We start from the raw sequence: 13,272 nt of genomic DNA on the forward strand, positions 1-13,272 counted from the left end.
TTAGAGTTGCGGGATGATGGAAAAAAACAGGGGGCAAATCAATAACAAAAAAAAATATGAAAGCAAATAAATAAAAGGATAATAGGAAAATGCTTGAATTGACGCTTAAAATGAATTTCGGTCTAGAAAAGCCACACTGCTTCGCAGGACGGGGTAGTTTAAAAGAATAAAGCGAAAGGAATATGGCGGGTGCGATCATACCAGCACTAATGCACCGGATCCCATCAGAACTTCGAAATTAAGCGTGTTTGGGGGAGAGTAGTACTTGGATTGGTGACCCCCTGGGAAGTCCTCGTGTTGCACCCCTCTCTTTTTTGTTTCGAAATCCAAATTTCTTCGTTCTTTATCCTGTAGTAATTTAGCTCCGTCGGAACGATTGCTTAATATTTTGCTTCTTGTCGAAGCGTGAAGGAGGATCTGAAGGCGCGAGACAAATCAGGAACGGTACGGCTCGATCAAAGCCCGGATCGTCGCTCAAATTTGTCGACGCAAATGTATCACCGCAAGCGTGAAGGATTGATTTCATGATAATTTAGAGTTGCGGGATGATGGAAAAAAACAGGGTGTAAATCAATAACAAAAAAATATAAAGTAAATAAATAAATGGATAAGAGGAAAATGCTTCAATTGACGCTTAAAATGAATTCCGGTCTAGAAAAGCCACACTGCTTCGCTGGACGGGGTAGTTTAAAAGAATAAAGCGAAAGGAACGTTGTGGGTGCGATCATACCAGCACTAATGCACCGGATCCCATCAGAACTCCGAAGTTAAGCATGCTTGGGCGAGAGTAGTACTAGGATGGGTGACCCCCTGGGAAGTCCTCTTGTTGCACCCCTCTCTTTTTTGTTTCGAAATTCAAATTTTCTATTCGTTCTTTATCCTGTAGTAATTTAGGTCCTTCGGATCGATTGCTTTATATTTTGCTTCTTCTCGAAGCATGAAGGCGGATCTGAAGCGAGACAAATCAGGAACGGTACGGCTCGATCAAAGCCCGAATCGTCGCTCAAATTTGTCGGCGCAAATGTATCAGCGCAAGCGTGAAGGATTGATTTCATGATAATTTAGAGTTGCGGGATGATGGAAAAAAACAGGGGGCAAATCAATATAAAAAAATTATGAAAGCAAATAAATAAAAGGATAATAGGAAAATGCTTGAATTGACGCTTAAAATGAATTTCGGTCTAGAAAAGCCACACTGCTTCGCAGGACGGGGTAGTTTAAAAGAATAAAGCGAAAGGAATATGGCGGGTGCGATCATACCAGCACTAATGCACCGGATCCCATCAGAACTTCGAAATTAAGCGTGTTTGGGGGAGAGTAGTACTTGGATTGGTGACCCCCTGGGAAGTCCTCGTGTTGCACCCCTCTTTTTTTTGTTTCGAAATCCAAATTTCTTCGTTCTTTATCCTGTAGTAATTTAGCTCCGTCGGAACGATTGCTTAATATTTTGCTTCTTGTCGAAGCGTGAAGGAAGATCTGAAGGCGCGAGACAAATCAGGAACGGTACGGCTCGATCAAAGCCCGGATCGTCGCTCAAATTTGTCGGCGCAAATGTATCAGCGCAAGCGTGAAGGATTGATTTCATGATAATGTAGAGTTGCGGGATGATGGAAAAAAACAGGGGACAAATCAATAACAAAAAAAATTATGAAAGCAAATAAATAAAAGGATAATAGGAAAATGCTTGAATTGATGCTTAAAATGAATTTCGGTCTAGAAAAGCCACACTGCTTCGCAGGACGGGGTAGTTTAAAAGAATAAAGCGAAAGGAATATGGCGGGTGCGATCATACCAGCACTAATGCACCGGATCCCATCAGAACTTCGAAATTAAGCGTGTTTGGGCGAGAGTAGTACTTGGATTGGTGACCCCCTGGGAAGTCCTCGTGTTGCACCCCTCTCTTTTTTGTTTCGAAATCCAAATTTCCTATTCGTTCTTTATCCAGTAGTAATTTAGGTCCTTCGGAACGATTGCTTCATATTTTGCTTTTTCTCGAAGCATGAAGGCGGATCTGAAGGCGCGAGACAAATCAGGAACGGTACGGCTCGATCAAAGCCCGGATCGTCGCTCAAATTTGTCGGCGCAACTGTATCAGCGCAAGCGTGAAGGATTGATTTCATGATAATTTAGAGTTGCGGGATGATGGAAAAAAACAGGGGGCAAATCAATATAAAAAAAATTATGAAAGCAAATAAATAAAAGGATAATAGGAAAATGCTTGAATTGACGCTTAAAATGAATTTCGGTCTAGAAAAGCCACACTGCTTCGCAGGACGGGGTAGTTTAAAAGAATAAAGCGAAAGGAATACGGCGGGTGTGATCATACCAGCACTAATGCACCGGATCCCATCAGAACTTCGAAATTAAGCGTGTTTGGGGGAGAGTAGTACTTGGATTGGTGACCCCCTGGGAAGTCCTCGTGTTGCACCCCTCTCTTTTTTGTTTCGAAATCCAAATTTCTTCGTTCTTTATCCTGTAGTAATTTAGCTCCGTCGGAACGATTGCTTAATATTTTGCTTCTTGTCGAAGCGTGAAGGAGGATCTGAAGGCGCGAGACAAATCAGGAACGGTACGGCTCGATCAAAGCCCGGATCGTCGCTCAAATTTGTCGACGCAAATGTATCACCGCAAGCGTGAAGGATTGATTTCATGATAATTTAGAGTTGCGGGATGATGGAAAAAAACAGGGTGTAAATCAATAACAAAAAAATATAAAGTAAATAAATAAATGGATAAGAGGAAAATGCTTCAATTGACGCTTAAAATGAATTCCGGTCTAGAAAAGCCACACTGCTTCGCTGGACGGGGTAGTTTAAAAGAATAAAGCGAAAGGAACGTTGTGGGTGCGATCATACCAGCACTAATGCACCGGATCCCATCAGAACTCCGAAGTTAAGCATGCTTGGGCGAGAGTAGTACTAGGATGGGTGACCCCCTGGGAAGTCCTCTTGTTGCACCCCTCTCTTTTTTGTTTCGAAATTCAAATTTTCTATTCGTTCTTTATCCTGTAGTAATTTAGGTCCTTCGGATCGATTGCTTTATATTTTGCTTCTTCTCGAAGCATGAAGGCGGATCTGAAGCGAGACAAATCAGGAACGGTACGGCTCGATCAAAGCCCGAATCGTCGCTCAAATTTGTCGGCGCAAATGTATCAGCGCAAGCGTGAAGGATTGATTTCATGATAATTTAGAGTTGCGGGATGATGGAAAAAAACAGGGGGCAAATCAATATAAAAAAAATTATGAAAGCAAATAAATAAAAGGATAATAGGAAAATGCTTGAATGGACGCTTAAAATGAATTTCGGTCTAGAAAAGCCACACTGTTTCGCAGGACGGGGTAGTTTAAAAGAATAAAGCGAAAGGAACATGGCGGGTGCGATCATACCAGCACTAATGCACCGGATCCCATCAGAACTCCGAAGTTAAGCATGCTTGGGCGAGAGTAGTGCTAGGATGGGTGACCCCCTGGGAATTCCTCTTGTTGCACCCCTCTCTTTTTTGTTTCGAAATTCAAATTTTCTATTCGTTCTTTATCCTGTAGTAATTTAGCTCCGTCGGAACGATTGCTTAATATTTTGCTTCTTGTCGAAGCGTGAAGGAGGATCTGAAGGCGCGAGACAAATCAGGAACGGTACGGCTCGATCAAAGCCCGGATCGTCGCTCAAATTTGTCGGCGCAAATGTATCAGCGCAAGCGTGAAGGATTGATTTCATGATAATTTAGAGTTGCGGGATGATGGAAAAAAACAGGGGGCAAATCAATAACAAAAAAAAATATGAAAGCAAATAAATAAAAGGATAATAGGAAAATGCTTGAATTGACGCTTAAAATGAATTTCGGTCTAGAAAAGCCACACTGCTTCGCAGGACGGGGTAGTTTAAAAGAATAAAGCGAAAGGAATATGGTGGGTGCGATCATACCAGCACTAATGCACCGGATCCCATCAGAACTTCGAAATTAAGCGTGTTTGGGCGAGAGTAGTACTTGGATTGGTGACCCCCTGGGAAGTCCTCGTGTTGCACCCCTCTCTTTTTTGTTTCGAAATCCAAATTTCCTATTCGTTCTTTATCCAGTAGTAATTTAGGTCCTTCGGAACGATTGCTTCATATTTTGCATTTTCTCGAAGCATGAAGGCGGATCTGAAGGCGCGAGACAAATCAGGAACGGTACGGCTCGATCAAAGCCCGGATCGTCGCTCAAATTTGTCGGCGCAACTGTATCAGCGCAAGCGTGAAGGATTGATTTCATGATAATTTAGAGTTGCGGGATGATGGAAAAAAACAGGGGGCAAATCAATATAAAAAAAATTATGAAAGCAAATAAATAAAAGGATAATAGGAAAATGCTTGAATTGACGCTTAAAATGAATTTCGGTCTAGAAAAGCCACACTGCTTCGCAGGACGGGGTAGTTTAAAAGAATAAAGCGAAAGGAATATGGCGGGTGCGATCATACCAGCACTAATGCACCGGATCCCATCAGAACTTCGAAATTAAGCGTGTTTGGGCGAGAGTAGTACTTGGATTGGTGACCCCCTGGGAAGTCCTCGTGTTGCACCCCTCTCTTTTTTGTTTCGAAATCCAAATTTCCTATTCGTTCTTTATCCTGTAGTAATTTAGCTCCGTCGGAACGATTGCTTAATATTTTGCTTCTTGTCGAAGCGTGAAGGAGGATCTGAAGGCGCGAGACAAATCAGGAACGGTACGGCTCGATCAAAGCCCGGATCGTCGCTCAAATTTGTCGGCGCAAATGTATCACCGCAAGCGTGAAGGATTGATTTCATGATAATTTAGAGTTGCGGGATGATGGAAAAAAACAGGGTGTAAATCAATAACAAAAAAATATAAAGTAAATAAATAAATGGATAAGAGGAAAATGCTTCAATTGACGCTTAAAATGAATTCCGGTCTAGAAAAGCCACACTGCTTCGCTGGACGGGGTAGTTTAAAAGAATAAAGCGAAAGGAACGTTGTGGGTGCGATCATACCAGCACTAATGCACCGGATCCCATCAGAACTCCGAAGTTAAGCATGCTTGGGCGAGAGTAGTACTAGGATGGGTGACCCCCTGGGAAGTCCTCTTGTTGCACCCCTCTCTTTTTTGTTTCGAAATTCAAATTTTCTATTCGTTCTTTATCCTGTAGTAATTTAGGTCCTTCGGATCGTTTGCTTTATATTTTGCTTCTTCTCGAAGCATGAAGGCGGATCTGAAGCGAGACAAATCAGGAACGGTACGGCTCGATCAAAGCCCGAATCGTCGCTCAAATTTGTCGGCGCAAATGTATCAGCGCAAGCGTGAAGGATTGATTTCATGATAATTTAGAGTTGCGGGATGATGGAAAAAAACAGGGGGCAAATCAATATAAAAAAAATTATGAAAGCAAATAAATAAAAGGATAATAGGAAAATGCTTGAATTGACGCTTAAAATGAATTTCGGTCTAGAAAAGCCACACTGCTTTGCAGGACGGGGTAGTTTAAAAGAATAAAGCGAAAGGAATATGGCGGGTGCGATCATACCAGCACTAATGCACCGGATCCCATCAGAACTTCGAAATTAAGCGTGTTTGGGGGAGAGTAGTACTTGGATTGGTGACCCCCTGGGAAGTCCTCGTGTTGCACCCCTCTCTTTTTTGTTTCGAAATCCCAATTTCTTCGTTCTTTATCCTGTAGTAATTTAGCTCCGTCGGAACGATTGCTTAATATTTTGCTTCTTGTCGAAGCGTGAAGGAAGATCTGAAGGCGCGAGACAAATCAGGAACGGTACGGCTCGATCAAAGCCCGGATCGTCGCTCAAATTTGTCGGCGCAAATGTATCACCGCAAGCGTGAAGGATTGATTTCATGATAATTTAGAGTTGCGGGATGATGGAAAAAAACAGGGGGCAAATCAATATAAAAAAAATTATGAAAGCAAATAAATAAAAGGATAATAGGAAAATGCTTGAATTGACGCTTAAAATGAATTTCGGTCTAGAAAAGCCACACTGTTTCGCAGGACGGGGTAGTTTAAAAGAATAAAGCGAAAGGAACATGGCGGGTGCGATCATACCAGCACTAATGCACCGGATCCCATCAGAACTCCGAAGTTAAGCATGCTTGGGCGAGAGTAGTGCTAGGATGGGTGACCCCCTGGGAATTCCTCTTGTTGCACCCCTCTCTTTTTTGTTTCGAAATTCAAATTTTCTATTCGTTCTTTATCCTGTAGTAATTTAGCTCCGTCGGAACGATTGCTTAATATTTTGCTTCTTGTCGAAGCGTGAAGGAGGATCTGAAGGCGCGAGACAAATCAGGAACGGTACGGCTCGATCAAAGCCCGGATCGTCGCTCAAATTTGTCGGCGCAAATGTATCAGCGCAAGCGTGAAGGATTGATTTCATGATAATTTAGAGTTGCGGGATGATGGAAAAAAACAGGGGGCAAATCAATAACAAAAAAAAATATGAAAGCAAATAAATAAAAGGATAATAGGAAAATGCTTGAATTGACGCTTAAAATGAATTTCGGTCTAGAAAAGCCACACTGCTTCGCAGGACGGGGTAGTTTAAAAGAATAAAGCGAAAGGAATATGGCGGGTGCGATCATACCAGCACTAATGCACCGGATCCCATCAGAACTTCGAAATTAAGCGTGTTTGGGCGAGAGTAGTACTTGGATTGGTGACCCCCTGGGAAGTCCTCGTGTTGCACCCCTCTCTTTTTTGTTTCGAAATCCAAATTTCCTATTCGTTCTTTATCCAGTAGTAATTTAGCTCCGTCGGAACGATTGCTTAATATTTTGCTTCTTGTCGAAGCGTGAAGGCGGATCTGAAGGCGCGAGACAAATCAGGAACGGTACGGCTCGATCAAAGCCCAGATCGTCGCTCAAATTTGTCGGCGCAAATGTATCAGCGCAAGCGTGAAGGATTGATTTCATGATAATGTAGAGTTGCGGGATGATGGAAAAAAACAGGGGACAAATCAATAACAAAAAAAATTATGAAAGCAAATAAATAAAAGGATAATAGGAAAATGCTTGAATTGATGCTTAAAATGAATTTCGGTCTAGAAAAGCCACACTGCTTCGCAGGACGGGGTAGTTTAAAAGAATAAAGCGAAAGGAATATGGCGGGTGCGATCATACCAGCACTAATGCACCGGATCCCATCAGAACTTCGAAATTAAGCGTGTTTGGGCGAGAGTAGTACTTGGATTGGTGACCCCCTGGGAAGTCCTCGTGTTGCACCCCTCTCTTTTTTGTTTCGAAATCCAAATTTCCTATTCGTTCTTTATCCTGTAGTAATTTAGCTCCGTCGGAACGATTGCTTAATATTTTGCTTCTTGTCGAAGGGTGAAGGAGGATCTGAAGGCGCGAGACAAATCAGGAACGGTACGGCTCGATCAAAGCCCGGATCGTCGCTCAAATTTGTCGGCGCAAATGTATCACCGCAAGCGTGAAGGATTGATTTCATGATAATGTAGAGTTGCGGGATGATGGAAAAAAACAGGGGGCAAATCAATAACAAAAAAAATTATGAAAGCAAATAAATAAAAGGATAAGAGGAAAATGCTTGAATTGACGCTTAAAATGAATTCCGGTCTAGAAAAGCCACACTGCTTCGCTGGACGGGGTAGTTTAAAAGAATAAAGCGAAAGGAATATGGCGGGTGCGATCATACCAGCACTAATGCACCGGATCCCATCAGAACTTCGAAGTTAAGCGTGTTTGGGCGAGAGTAGTACTTGGATTGGTGACCCCCTGGGAAGTCCTCGTGTTGCACCCCTCTCTTTTTTGTTTCGAAATCCAAATTTCCTATTCGTTCTTTATCCTGTAGTAATTTAGGTCCTTCGGAACAATTGCTTTATATTTTGCTTCTTCTCGAAGCATGAAGGCGGATCTGAAGGCGCGAGACAAATCAGGAACGGTACGGCTCGATCAAAGCCCGGATCGTCGCTCAAATTTATCGGCGCAAATGTATCAGCGCAAGCGTGAAGGATTGATTTCATGATAATTTAGAGTTGCGGGATGATGGAAAAAAACAGGGGGCAAATCAATAACAAAAAAAAAATATGAAAGCAAATAAATAAAAGGATAATAGGAAAATGCTTGAATTGACGCTTAAAATGAATTTCGGTCTAGAAAAGCCACACTGTTTCGCAGGACGGGGTAGTTTAAAAGAATAAAGCGAAAGGAACATGGCGGGTGCGATCATACCAGCACTAATGCACCGGATCCCATCAGAACTCCGAAGTTAAGCATGCTTGGGCGAGAGTAGTGCTAGGATGGGTGACCCCCTGGGAATTCCTCTTGTTGCACCCCTCTCTTTTTTGTTTCGAAATTCAAATTTTCTATTCGTTCTTTATCCTGTAGTAATTTAGCTCCGTCGGAACGATTGCTTAATATTTTGCTTCTTGTCGAAGCGTGAAGGAGGATCTGAAGGCGCGAGACAAATCAGGAACGGTACGGCTCGATCAAAGCCCGGATCGTCGCTCAAATTTGTCGGCGCAAATGTATCAGCGCAAGCGTGAAGGATTGATTTCATGATAATTTAGAGTTGCGGGATGATGGAAAAAAACAGGGGGCAAATCAATAACAAAAAAAAATATGAAAGCAAATAAATAAAAGGATAATAGGAAAATGCTTGAATTGACGCTTAAAATGAATTTCGGTCTAGAAAAGCCACACTGCTTCGCAGGACGGGGTAGTTTAAAAGAATAAAGCGAAAGGAATATGGCGGGTGCGATCATACCAGCACTAATGCACCGGATCCCATCAGAACTTCGAAATTAAGCGTGTTTGGGCGAGAGTAGTACTTGGATTGGTGACCCCCTGGGAATTCCTCTTGTTGCACCCCTCTCTTTTTTGTTTCGAAATTCAAATTTCCTATTCGTTCTTTATCCAGTAGTAATTTAGGTCCTTCGGAACGATTGCTTCATATTTTGCTTCTTCTCGAAGCATGAAGGCGGATCTGAAGGCGCGAGACAAATCAGGAACGGTACGGCTCGATCAAAGCCCGGATCGTCGCTCAAATTTGTCGGCGCAACTGTATCAGCGCAAGCGTGAAGGATTGATTTCATGATAATTTAGAGTTGCGGGATGATGGAAAAAAACAGGGGGCAAATCAATAACAAAAAAAAATATGAAAGCAAATAAATAAAAGGATAATAGGAAAATGCTTGAATTGACGCTTAAAATGAATTTCGGTCTAGAAAAGCCACACTGCTTCGCAGGACGGGGTAGTTTAAAAGAATAAAGCGAAAGAAATATGGCGGGTGCGATAATACCAGCACTGATGCACCGGATCCCATCAGAACTTCGAAATTAAGCGTGTTTGGGCGAGAGTAGTACTTGGATTGGTGACCCCCTGGGAAGTCCTCGTGTTGCACCCCTCTCTTTTTTGTTTCGAAATCCAAATTTCCTATTCGTTCTTTATCCTGTAGTAATTTAGCTCCGTCGGAACGATTGCTTAATATTTTGCTTCTTGTCGAAGCGTGAAGGAGGATCTGAAGGCGCGAGACAAATCAGGAACGGTACGGCTCGATCAAAGCCCGGATCGTCGCTCAAATTTGTCGGCGCAAATGTATCAGCGCAAGCGTGAAGGATTGATTTCATGATAATGTAGAGTTGCGGGATGATGGAAAAAAACAGGGGACAAATCAATAACAAAAAAAATTATGAAAGCAAATAAATAAAAGGATAATAGGAAAATGCTTGAATTGATGCTTAAAATGAATTTCGGTCTAGAAAAGCCACACTGCTTCGCAGGACGGGGTAGTTTAAAAGAATAAAGCGAAAGGAATATGGCGGGTGCGATCATACCAGCACTAATGCACCGGATCCCATCAGAACTTCGAAATTAAGCGTGTTTGGGCGAGAGTAGTACTTGGATTGGTGACCCCCTGGGAAGTCCTCGTGTTGCACCCCTCTCTTTTTTGTTTCGAAATCCAAATTTCCTATTCGTTCTTTATCCTGTAGTAATTTAGCTCTGTCGGAACGATTGCTTAATATTTTGCTTCTTGTCGAAGCGTGAAGGAGGATCTGAAGGCGCGAGACAAATCAGGAACGGTACGGCTCGATCAAAGCCCGGATCGTCGCTCAAATTTGTCGGCGCAAATGTATCAGCGCAAGCGTGAAGGATTGATTTCATGATAATTTAGAGTTGCGGGATGATGGAAAAAAACAGGGGGCAAATCAATAACAAAAAAAAAATATGAAAGCAAATAAATAAAAGGATAAGAGGAAAATGCTTGAATTGACGCTTAAAATGAATTCCGGTCTAGAAAAGCCACACTGCTTCGCTGGACGGGGTAGTTTAAAAGAATAAAGCGAAAGGAATATGGCGGGTGCGATCATACCAGCACTAATGCACCGGATCCCATCAGAACTTCGAAGTTAAGCGTGTTTGGGCGAGAGTAGTACTTGGATTGGTGACCCCCTGGGAAGTCCTCGTGTTGCACCCCTCTCTTTTTTGTTTCGAAATCCAAATTTCCTATTCGTTCTTTATCCTGTAGTAATTTAGGTCCTTCGGAACAATTGCTTTATATTTTGCTTCTTCTCGAAGCATGAAGGCGGATCTGAAGGCGCGAGACAAATCAGGAACGGTACGGCTCGATCAAAGCCCGGATCGTCGCTCAAATTTATCGGCGCAAATGTATCAGCGCAAGCGTGAAGGATTGATTTCATGATAATTTAGAGTTGCGGGATGATGGAAAAAAACAGGGGGCAAATCAATAACAAAAAAAAAATATGAAAGCAAATAAATAAAAGGATAATAGGAAAATGCTTGAATTGACGCTTAAAATGAATTTCGGTCTAGAAAAGCCACACTGTTTCGCAGGACGGGGTAGTTTAAAAGAATAAAGCGAAAGGAACATGGCGGGTGCGATCATACCAGCACTAATGCACCGGATCCCATCAGAACTCCGAAGTTAAGCATGCTTGGGCGAGAGTAGTGCTAGGATGGGTGACCCCCTGGGAATTCCTCTTGTTGCACCCCTCTCTTTTTTGTTTCGAAATTCAAATTTTCTATTCGTTCTTTATCCTGTAGTAATTTAGCTCCGTCGGAACGATTGCTTAATATTTTGCTTCTTGTCGAAGCGTGAAGGAGGATCTGAAGGCGCGAGACAAATCAGGAACGGTACGGCTCGATCAAAGCCCGGATCGTCGCTCAAATTTGTCGGCGCAAATGTATCAGCGCAAGCGTGAAGGATTGATTTCATGATAATTTAGAGTTGCGGGATGATGGAAAAAAACAGGGGGCAAATCAATAACAAAAAAAAAATATGAAAGCAAATAAATAAAAGGATAATAGGAAAATGCTTGAATTGACGCTTAAAATGAATTTCGGTCTAGAAAAGCCACACTGCTTCGCAGGACGGGGTAGTTTAAAAGAATAAAGCGAAAGGAATATGGCGGGTGCGATCATACCAGCACTAATGCACCGGATCCCATCAGAACTTCGAAATTAAGCGTGTTTGGGCGAGAGTAGTACTTGGATTGGTGACCCCCTGGGAATTCCTCTTGTTGCACCCCTCTCTTTTTTGTTTCGAAATTCAAATTTCCTATTCGTTCTTTATCCAGTAGTAATTTAGGTCCTTCGGAACGATTGCTTCATATTTTGCTTCTTCTCGAAGCATGAAGGCGGATCTGAAGGCGCGAGACAAATCAGGAACGGTACGGCTCGATCAAAGCCCGGATCGTCGCTCAAATTTGTCGGCGCAACTGTATCAGCGCAAGCGTGAAGGATTGATTTCATGATAATTTAGAGTTGCGGGATGATGGAAAAAAACAGGGGGCAAATCAATAACAAAAAAAAATATGAAAGCAAATAAATAAAAGGATAATAGGAAAATGCTTGAATTGACGCTTAAAATGAATTTCGGTCTAGAAAAGCCACACTGCTTCGCAGGACGGGGTAGTTTAAAAGAATAAAGCGAAAGAAATATGGCGGGTGCGATAATACCAGCACTGATGCACCGGATCCCATCAGAACTTCGAAATTAAGCGTGTTTGGGCGAGAGTAGTACTTGGATTGGTGACCCCCTGGGAAGTCCTCGTGTTGCACCCCTCTCTTTTTTGTTTCGAAATCCAAATTTCCTATTCGTTCTTTATCCTGTAGTAATTTAGCTCCGTCGGAACGATTGCTTAATATTTTGCTTCTTGTCGAAGCGTGAAGGAGGATCTGAAGGCGCGAGACAAATCAGGAACGGTACGGCTCGATCAAAGCCCGGATCGTCGCTCAAATTTGTCGGCGCAAATGTATCAGCGCAAGCGTGAAGGATTGATTTCATGATAATGTAGAGTTGCGGGATGATGGAAAAAAACAGGGGACAAATCAATAACAAAAAAAATTATGAAAGCAAATAAATAAAAGGATAATAGGAAAATGCTTGAATTGATGCTTAAAATGAATTTCGGTCTAGAAAAGCCACACTGCTTCGCAGGACGGGGTAGTTTAAAAGAATAAAGCGAAAGGAATATGGCGGGTGCGATCATACCAGCACTAATGCACCGGATCCCATCAGAACTTCGAAATTAAGCGTGTTTGGGCGAGAGTAGTACTTGGATTGGTGACCCCCTGGGAAGTCCTCGTGTTGCACCCCTCTCTTTTTTGTTTCGAAATCCAAATTTCCTATTCGTTCTTTATCCTGTAGTAATTTAGCTCTGTCGGAACGATTGCTTAATATTTTGCTTCTTGTCGAAGCGTGAAGGAGGATCTGAAGGCGCGAGACAAATCAGGAACGGTACGGCTCGATCAAAGCCCGGATCGTCGCTCAAATTTGTCGGCGCAAATGTATCAGCGCAAGCGTGAAGGATTGATTTCATGATAATTTAGAGTTGCGGGATGATGGAAAAAAACAGGGGGCAAATCAATAACAAAAAAAAAATATGAAAGCAAATAAATAAAAGGATAAGAGGAAAATGCTTGAATTGACGCTTAAAATGAATTCCGGTCTAGAAAAGCCACACTGCTTCGCTGGACGGGGTAGTTTAAAAGAATAAAGCGAAAGGAATATGGCGGGTGCGATCATACCAGCACTAATGCACCGGATCCCATCAGAACTTCGAAGTTAAGCGTGTTTGGGCGAGAGTAGTACTTGGATTGGTGACCCCCTGGGAAGTCCTCGTGTTGCACCCCTCTCTTTTTTGTTTCGAAATCCAAATTTCCTATTCGTTCTTTATCCTGTAGTAATTTAGGTCCTTCGGAACAATTGCTTTATATTTTGCTTCTTCTCGAAGCATGAAGGCGGATCTGAAGGCGCGAGACAAATCAGGAACGGTACGGCTCGATCAAAG

The 13,272-nt window shown here is 42.5% G+C and overlaps 25 non-coding genes across 25 annotated transcripts; all 25 read left to right on the top strand.

The window, feature by feature from the left end:
• Window positions 1-187: 187 nt before the first annotated feature.
• On the top strand, window positions 188-306 carry LOC140024814 (5S ribosomal RNA). Its single transcript, XR_011828790.1, has one exon. It is a non-coding gene; the product is annotated as a 5S ribosomal RNA (ribosomal RNA).
• Window positions 307-716: 410 nt separating this feature from the next.
• LOC140031803 (5S ribosomal RNA) lies at window positions 717-835 on the top strand. The gene has a single exon (XR_011835728.1). It is a non-coding gene; the product is annotated as a 5S ribosomal RNA (ribosomal RNA).
• Window positions 836-1,246: 411 nt separating this feature from the next.
• On the top strand, window positions 1,247-1,365 carry LOC140024815 (5S ribosomal RNA). Its single transcript, XR_011828791.1, has one exon. It is a non-coding gene; the product is annotated as a 5S ribosomal RNA (ribosomal RNA).
• Window positions 1,366-1,778: 413 nt separating this feature from the next.
• LOC140022652 (5S ribosomal RNA) lies at window positions 1,779-1,897 on the top strand. Its single transcript, XR_011826633.1, has one exon. It is a non-coding gene; the product is annotated as a 5S ribosomal RNA (ribosomal RNA).
• Window positions 1,898-2,312: 415 nt separating this feature from the next.
• Window positions 2,313-2,431, top strand: LOC140024935 (5S ribosomal RNA). Its single transcript, XR_011828911.1, has one exon. It is a non-coding gene; the product is annotated as a 5S ribosomal RNA (ribosomal RNA).
• Window positions 2,432-2,841: 410 nt separating this feature from the next.
• LOC140031804 (5S ribosomal RNA) lies at window positions 2,842-2,960 on the top strand. Its single transcript, XR_011835729.1, has one exon. It is a non-coding gene; the product is annotated as a 5S ribosomal RNA (ribosomal RNA).
• A 412-nt stretch (window positions 2,961-3,372) lies between these two features.
• Window positions 3,373-3,491, top strand: LOC140032475 (5S ribosomal RNA). The gene has a single exon (XR_011836401.1). It is a non-coding gene; the product is annotated as a 5S ribosomal RNA (ribosomal RNA).
• Window positions 3,492-3,907: 416 nt separating this feature from the next.
• LOC140022653 (5S ribosomal RNA) lies at window positions 3,908-4,026 on the top strand. Its single transcript, XR_011826634.1, has one exon. It is a non-coding gene; the product is annotated as a 5S ribosomal RNA (ribosomal RNA).
• Window positions 4,027-4,441: 415 nt separating this feature from the next.
• On the top strand, window positions 4,442-4,560 carry LOC140022654 (5S ribosomal RNA). The gene has a single exon (XR_011826635.1). It is a non-coding gene; the product is annotated as a 5S ribosomal RNA (ribosomal RNA).
• A 413-nt stretch (window positions 4,561-4,973) lies between these two features.
• On the top strand, window positions 4,974-5,092 carry LOC140031805 (5S ribosomal RNA). The gene has a single exon (XR_011835730.1). It is a non-coding gene; the product is annotated as a 5S ribosomal RNA (ribosomal RNA).
• A 412-nt stretch (window positions 5,093-5,504) lies between these two features.
• Window positions 5,505-5,623, top strand: LOC140024817 (5S ribosomal RNA). Its single transcript, XR_011828793.1, has one exon. It is a non-coding gene; the product is annotated as a 5S ribosomal RNA (ribosomal RNA).
• Window positions 5,624-6,035: 412 nt separating this feature from the next.
• On the top strand, window positions 6,036-6,154 carry LOC140032476 (5S ribosomal RNA). Its single transcript, XR_011836402.1, has one exon. It is a non-coding gene; the product is annotated as a 5S ribosomal RNA (ribosomal RNA).
• A 416-nt stretch (window positions 6,155-6,570) lies between these two features.
• On the top strand, window positions 6,571-6,689 carry LOC140022656 (5S ribosomal RNA). The gene has a single exon (XR_011826636.1). It is a non-coding gene; the product is annotated as a 5S ribosomal RNA (ribosomal RNA).
• A 416-nt stretch (window positions 6,690-7,105) lies between these two features.
• LOC140022657 (5S ribosomal RNA) lies at window positions 7,106-7,224 on the top strand. Its single transcript, XR_011826637.1, has one exon. It is a non-coding gene; the product is annotated as a 5S ribosomal RNA (ribosomal RNA).
• A 416-nt stretch (window positions 7,225-7,640) lies between these two features.
• On the top strand, window positions 7,641-7,759 carry LOC140032308 (5S ribosomal RNA). The gene has a single exon (XR_011836234.1). It is a non-coding gene; the product is annotated as a 5S ribosomal RNA (ribosomal RNA).
• Window positions 7,760-8,176: 417 nt separating this feature from the next.
• LOC140032477 (5S ribosomal RNA) lies at window positions 8,177-8,295 on the top strand. The gene has a single exon (XR_011836403.1). It is a non-coding gene; the product is annotated as a 5S ribosomal RNA (ribosomal RNA).
• A 416-nt stretch (window positions 8,296-8,711) lies between these two features.
• On the top strand, window positions 8,712-8,830 carry LOC140024719 (5S ribosomal RNA). Its single transcript, XR_011828695.1, has one exon. It is a non-coding gene; the product is annotated as a 5S ribosomal RNA (ribosomal RNA).
• Window positions 8,831-9,246: 416 nt separating this feature from the next.
• On the top strand, window positions 9,247-9,365 carry LOC140023851 (5S ribosomal RNA). Its single transcript, XR_011827816.1, has one exon. It is a non-coding gene; the product is annotated as a 5S ribosomal RNA (ribosomal RNA).
• Window positions 9,366-9,781: 416 nt separating this feature from the next.
• On the top strand, window positions 9,782-9,900 carry LOC140022658 (5S ribosomal RNA). The gene has a single exon (XR_011826638.1). It is a non-coding gene; the product is annotated as a 5S ribosomal RNA (ribosomal RNA).
• Window positions 9,901-10,317: 417 nt separating this feature from the next.
• Window positions 10,318-10,436, top strand: LOC140032309 (5S ribosomal RNA). Its single transcript, XR_011836235.1, has one exon. It is a non-coding gene; the product is annotated as a 5S ribosomal RNA (ribosomal RNA).
• Window positions 10,437-10,853: 417 nt separating this feature from the next.
• Window positions 10,854-10,972, top strand: LOC140032478 (5S ribosomal RNA). The gene has a single exon (XR_011836404.1). It is a non-coding gene; the product is annotated as a 5S ribosomal RNA (ribosomal RNA).
• A 417-nt stretch (window positions 10,973-11,389) lies between these two features.
• Window positions 11,390-11,508, top strand: LOC140024720 (5S ribosomal RNA). Its single transcript, XR_011828696.1, has one exon. It is a non-coding gene; the product is annotated as a 5S ribosomal RNA (ribosomal RNA).
• A 416-nt stretch (window positions 11,509-11,924) lies between these two features.
• Window positions 11,925-12,043, top strand: LOC140023852 (5S ribosomal RNA). The gene has a single exon (XR_011827817.1). It is a non-coding gene; the product is annotated as a 5S ribosomal RNA (ribosomal RNA).
• Window positions 12,044-12,459: 416 nt separating this feature from the next.
• Window positions 12,460-12,578, top strand: LOC140022659 (5S ribosomal RNA). The gene has a single exon (XR_011826639.1). It is a non-coding gene; the product is annotated as a 5S ribosomal RNA (ribosomal RNA).
• Window positions 12,579-12,995: 417 nt separating this feature from the next.
• LOC140032310 (5S ribosomal RNA) lies at window positions 12,996-13,114 on the top strand. The gene has a single exon (XR_011836236.1). It is a non-coding gene; the product is annotated as a 5S ribosomal RNA (ribosomal RNA).
• Window positions 13,115-13,272: the final 158 nt, after the last annotated feature.

This window comes from Coffea arabica, chromosome 11e, assembly GCF_036785885.1.
Source record: "Coffea arabica cultivar ET-39 chromosome 11e, Coffea Arabica ET-39 HiFi, whole genome shotgun sequence".
In the NCBI taxonomy this organism is placed as follows: domain Eukaryota; kingdom Viridiplantae; phylum Streptophyta; class Magnoliopsida; order Gentianales; family Rubiaceae; genus Coffea; species Coffea arabica.